The 6000-nt window shown below is 51.1% G+C and overlaps 1 pseudogene; it reads left to right on the forward strand.

Annotated features, from left to right (window-relative positions):
• LOC124975603 (phosphatidylinositol 3,4,5-trisphosphate-dependent Rac exchanger 1 protein-like) overlaps positions 1–3941 on the forward strand; it is a 105645-nt pseudogene extending 101704 nt beyond the window's left edge.
• The last annotated feature ends 2059 nt before the right edge of the window (positions 3942–6000 follow it).

The following is a 6000-nucleotide window of genomic DNA, read 5'->3' on the forward strand; positions in this document are numbered from 1 at the left end:
TGGCGTCTAGCCCAGGCTTGTGGATCCCATGAGGCACCGGATGCTATTCTGTCTAACGCATGTCATGTTCTATTCTTCCCATTTCCCCCAACCCTGGAGGCACATGTGAATTATCGCATTTTACAGGTTGAGTTTCAGAGGTTGAACAATTTGCTTTAGGCCTCTCAATTAGGAAGTGGTGGCCTTAGGGCTAAAACTGCCTTTTGAATGACACTTCCTTGTGACCTAGCCATGCCATGTGTCTACCTGCCACCTGACCCCTGGACTTTCATCCATGGTGGCAGAGCCCAGGGGTGGTCCTGAGGCCCTGCAGCCTGCTGACTGAAAGCCTTGCTCTCTGGGCCTCGTTCAGTTCCCTCGCCTATGCCCAGAATAGCCAGAGTCCAAGCTTGGCCAGGAGGCATGGGCCTGTGTCTTGGCACCAGCAGGTGTTCAGCTGGGCATCTGCAGAGTTTCAGTGGGCATTTCAGTGGAGGGACACAAAACCCTGGATGGCTTCCCCTGTGCGGGGTTGAAGGTCAGAGTCTAGTGAAGCACAGACTGGGTCTTTATCTTGAGCCCTTGCCCTGCAGGCTGCTGTCCACCATCATGGAGCTCACTCCTGACAGGGCCTGTGACCTGCCCCTGTCTGAGGAGGCCTCTTCCTCCCCACTGGTCAGTGAGGATAGTGAGATGGACAGGAGCAACAATGGGGGTATCAAGAAAGTCTGCTTCAAGGAGGACTCGGGTCACGACAACATGAGCTACCAGGACTCCTACAGGTGGGTGTGGCCACCATGGCCTGGGGCAGGATGGGACAGTCAGCAGGACAGTTGAGCCTCTGAACCCTCTGGAAGCCAAGGAGCACCCCAGAGGGTCCCTAGCTTCCTGTCCAGGCTGGCACTTCCAGCCTGGCCTGACAGATGCTGCTTGTGCAGCTGTATGTGCTGATGGAGTGTCAGAGAATGGGTCTGATGGACTGTATGGTGTGCTTTCAGACTCCTGTAAGACTGTGATTTATGCCAGGTACAGGGACGCATGTCTGTGATCCCAGAGCTGGGGAGGACGAGCCAGGGGAATCCCAAGTTCAAGACCAGCCTGGTCAACTTAGTGAGGCCCTATCTCAAAATTAGTAGACAGATAGATGGACAGATGGAAAAATGAACAGAAAGGGCTGGGGTGTAGCTCAGTGGTTGAGCACCCCTGGGTTCAATCCCTAGCACTACAAAAAAAAACCCATGGTTTTTGCAGTAAGCACTGTTTAGTTTTACTTGATCCAAGAAATAAGGTGGTTTTCTTTTTCTCATGAAGGGCTGTGAGCTGTATTGCTGCTGATAAGAGTAATTGTAACAACATCAGTGGGGCCTTGGTTAGTGGGTTAAGTGGACTAGAGCTGGGTCCCCTGCTGACCCTGTGCCGGGTGCAGATACCTCCTCATCTCAGCCCAATGAGAGCTGAGTCACCTCCGCCTGCTGCTAGGGGGCGTCTTAGGCAGCTCAGGCTGTGGGCACACCTGGAGCCGCAGGAAAATGCAGTCAGTGAACATGCTTGCTGTCCCGAGTGCCCTGCTCAGTTCTGGTGCCCAGCTCCTTGGGGTCTGTAGATGGTCCCTCCTGGCTGCCTCTGTGGCAGATCCTGGAAGCTTCGAGGGCCAGGGTTTTTCCAGGTCTCTGGGTCTTCCTTCTTACATCTCTGTGTCCTTTTCCTTTAATTGTCAACCAGCAGTGGGATGCTATTGTTGAATGGTGACTTTTGATTACAGAACTCCTTGCTCAGGTGGGTGGGAAGGTCATATCAGGGCAGGGTTTTCTCCTAAGAAAAACCAGGCACTCAGGGAGCACTGGGTACCCTGGTCAGTAGTGAGAGGTGAGTGTGGGACCTTGGGCAGTGGTGAGAGGCAAGTGTGGGACCTGTGCAGTGGTGAGAGGTGAGCGTGAGACCCTGGGCAGTGGTGACATATGAGTGTGGACCCTGGGCAGTGGTAACAGGGAAGTGTGGGACAATGGGCAGTGGTGACAGGTGAGTGTGGGACCTGGACAGTGGTGACAGGTGAGTGTGGGACCTGGGAAGTGGTGACAGGTGAGTGTGGGACACTGGGCAGTGGTGAAAGGCGAGTGTGGGACCTGGGAAGTGGTGACAGGCAAGTGTGGGACCTGGGCAGTGGTGACAGGTGAGTGTCGGACCCTGGGCAGTGGTGACAGATGACTGTGGGACTCTGGGAAGTGATGACAAGTGAGTGTGGGACCCTGAGCAGTGGTGACAGGTGACTGTGTAACCCTGGGCAGTGTTGACAGGTGAATGGAGGCAACTCACCCTCTTCTTTCTGCATTTCCGTGCTGGCTGCAAATCGCTTCCCCACCCTCAGACAGGAAGGACACCTGGGTGGTCATTTCCATGGACCAAGGTTTTGACCACACCCCAGAAGGTGGTCTGTGTCCAGGACCAGGGTTGGGAATGGAGGGTGACTCAGCTATCTCTCACCCCATGCAGTGAGTACAACAGCAACCGGGACTCAGTCCTGTCCTACACCAGAGTGAGAAGCAACAGCTCCTACCTGGGCAGTGACGAGATGGGGTCTGGTGAGTGGCCACCCAGCACAGGGAGGGCCCCCAGCCATTGTCTTAGTGGGTATTTCTGAACCTTCTTCCATGTTTGTAGTGTGTTGCTTTGAGTCGCACGGAGTCTCCTTCCATCTTCCATTAAGTACCTTCCAGCAGGTACTTAATCAAGCACCTGTCATGCTCTGTGTGCTGGGACACTTAATGAGTGAAACCAAGATCCCAGACACAGAGCAGATAGAGATCCTCAGGTGATCATGCATGATGATGCACCTTCATGCGGAGTGTGGGCGTGGCAGGTGCCATGATGTCCCTCAGACCCTGGGAATCGAGGGAACCTGAAGAAATGATGCACATGCCAACCAGAATCCAGGCAGCACAGGCAGGTTCCAAGACCAAGTCCTCTCGGCCTTGAACCCTCATGCCGCCAGGTGTACCCACCGATGGTACCTGGAGAATGTGGGCATATGTATGGAGGCAGGCCAGCAGTTGGGCAGACAGGTGATACCAAGGAGGGCATGCTCTGCGTGCAGCATTGACTGAAAGCCCGATGTGTTTTTTGATTTTACTCTTGTTCACAGGCTTAAAAATGCACTTTGTGAGTAAATAGGTCAGACAACTTTGCGGTCCATGATTAAAAGGTCAAGGGTGGGCCAGGTGGCAAGTCCCTTCCACTGTCACAATGGGTCCCACCAGAGGAAGTCTGCGTAAAATTTAACTTTATCACATGTCACTTTAGCGGAAGAAAAGGAAGTTCAGGAAGATGGAATATGTCACTGGATTTTAATGTCTTGTGACAGATGAGGCCACTGAAATCCATCCCCTGGGAGGTTCAGTGGCAGCTGGCTTTACTGGAACAGGGGACAGTGACCCAGTGGGTTTGTGATTCAGCTCTTTGTTCTCAGCAGCCTCATTTGTGGAGTGGGAATATCGACACCTCACCATCTTATAGGGTGTTAGTGCCTACTGCCCGGTTTTCTGGAGAAGAAACAGCCTCAGAGAGGTCAAAGGATTTGCCCAGTGAGTCAGCGGGGACCTGGACCTGGCAGGCTGCACATCCCCTGTGGGTTTGGAGGAGCAGGTATGCAGCAACAACCAACAGTGACTGCTCTTTCTCTGGTCAGGGGACGAGCTGCCCTGTGTCATGGGCATCCTGTGGAATAAAAAGGACAAGCTCCATGGCTGCCTGGAGAACCTCTTCAACCAGGTCTTGTCCCAGGGTGGGGTCCCTGAGTCCTTGCAACCCCCTGGCAGTGGGTTGGGTGGGCTCAGCACAAGGCCATGCTCACAGGGCTTCTCTCTCCAGGTAGACACCATCAAGGTGCTGCTCAAGGGACCAGTGATGGGCAGGGCATTCGAGGAGACCAAGCATTTCCCCTTGGAGCACAGCCTCCAAGGTTACAGGCACTGTGGAGGCAGCAGACTGGATGCCAGGGGCACACCCTCTTGTTGGGTGTCCCTGACTAGTCCAGGCCAGCAGATTCCTGCCTGTGGGCAAGATCCAGCCACAGATGCTTTTGCTTAGAATCATATAATGTCGTTCATTTTTTTTTTTAATTTTTAAAGCATTGTAAATATAAAACAATGTGTGGTTGAAGGTGTAGATGCTGCAAAGCACAGTTGGTGGCCCAGGGCTGGTCCCTGAACACACTGGGCCTGCCCACTGGGAACACAGGGACAGGACTGGAGCACACATCCCCATTCAGACACACCACAGAGTCTGCTCCATCTTCACGCTTGCAGACCATGTGCATCTGCCACCTGGTTTATTATTGATGCGACTTTTTTTTTTTAATGTATCTCCTGCTGTGTGTGGTGCTGCATGCCTGTAATCCTAGTGACTTGGGAGGCTGAGTCAGGATTGTCACAAATCTGAGGTCAGCCTTGGTCATTTAGCAAAACCCTGTCTCAAAGAAATAAAAAAGGAGATCCAAGATGGTGGACTAGAGGGAGGCTGCATTCCTTGCCACTCTGTAATGCCAGTTTCAAGCAAAGGATATCCGTTTCTTGGTGAGGCAGTTTTTGCTGATTATCGATCCCCTGGTGTTTACCCATTTTTCTACTATGATGACTTGCAGTCTTCCAGCATATCGACATCTTTTTTGAGAGCAGATTGCTTACTGTCAGGCATCTATCATCCACCATTTGCCTGCCTCTCACCTGTCCATCGCCTGCCTTACTCCTATCCATCACCCAATGCTCAAGGTTCACCTCCCGATCGTCCGACAACAGTCAGCAAACTGATCGCCAACCAGCTGCCTGCTGCTGCCTGGAAGTTCACTGTTACATTACCTGCAGGTTTGATTACACGTGGCTGCCGCCATTTTGAGACAACAACCAGACCCTGTAGGATCCCTGGCCAGACTGACTGAACCCCATCTCCAGGATCCCTCAGCCCGACTGATCACTCCCTGCCTCTGGAGCCCTGATATCGACTGACTGCTCCCTGCTGCCAGGACCCCCAGATCAAATGACTGCACCCTATCACCGGGACCCCAGACCTACTGATTGCACCTGGCCTCCAGGATCCCACGACAACACCAAACACACCACTGCCAGGGCCCCTGCTGGACCAACTGCATCCCGTGTCCAGGATCTCCAGCTGACCACATCCACCCCTGAGCTGCAGCTCCCCATTTGCCAACACATTTCGAAGCCAGAGTGGCCATCTTGGATAATCCTGGAAGCCGTAGCTCCGATCATTAGGTGGGGGAAATCCCATCCTGCGATGCCTGCTGGAGGCTGGAAGCTCATTGTCAGGTACCTCTCATGCATCAGGCTACTGAACACTGGGAGCTTTCATTAGAATATGACTGTTATACAGTAGATTTTCTTTTTCCTCCTTTTTAAAAAAAAATTAACTTTTTATTTCTTTACATTTCTTGCTCTCTTTTCCTTTATTTACCTGTTCCCTCAGAGTCTCTTTCTCCATTTTTTAATGCTAACATCCTATTTCTTTTGATTACACACTCACACTTTCTATTTTCTAGAACTTCTGTATATTCATTTCTTATCCCATTAACAGCCACATTCTACATCCCTCTGCATCCTCTTTGTCCTCCATTAGAAACTGCAGACCTTATTGCAAACCTGTTTGTTTTACTGAAGATAATATTTGAACTCATTTTGTTTATTATGACAATTTTGTTATTGTCTCCATAGGGGCTATTTGGTCTAGGATTTCATAGTGTCTGATTTGGGCACAGCTAATATTGATCTCCCCTTCAAGAAAGGGTTTTGGAAACCAATAGGGCCACTATAAGCCCATAGGGGGAAATCTGCAATAACCCAGATCTGCAATGCTAGAGGGGAAGATACATGAACAACATGAAAAAACAAGGGAAGAAAATACTATAGATTCTATAGTAATAGAATCCAATGACAGTATGTTAGAAGAAATGTCAGAGAAGGACTTCAGATTATACATGATTAAGATGATTCTTGAAGCAAAAGATGAGATAAG

This window comes from Sciurus carolinensis, unplaced genomic scaffold, assembly GCF_902686445.1.
Source record: "Sciurus carolinensis unplaced genomic scaffold, mSciCar1.2, whole genome shotgun sequence".
In the NCBI taxonomy this organism is placed as follows: Eukaryota; Metazoa; Chordata; class Mammalia; order Rodentia; family Sciuridae; genus Sciurus; species Sciurus carolinensis.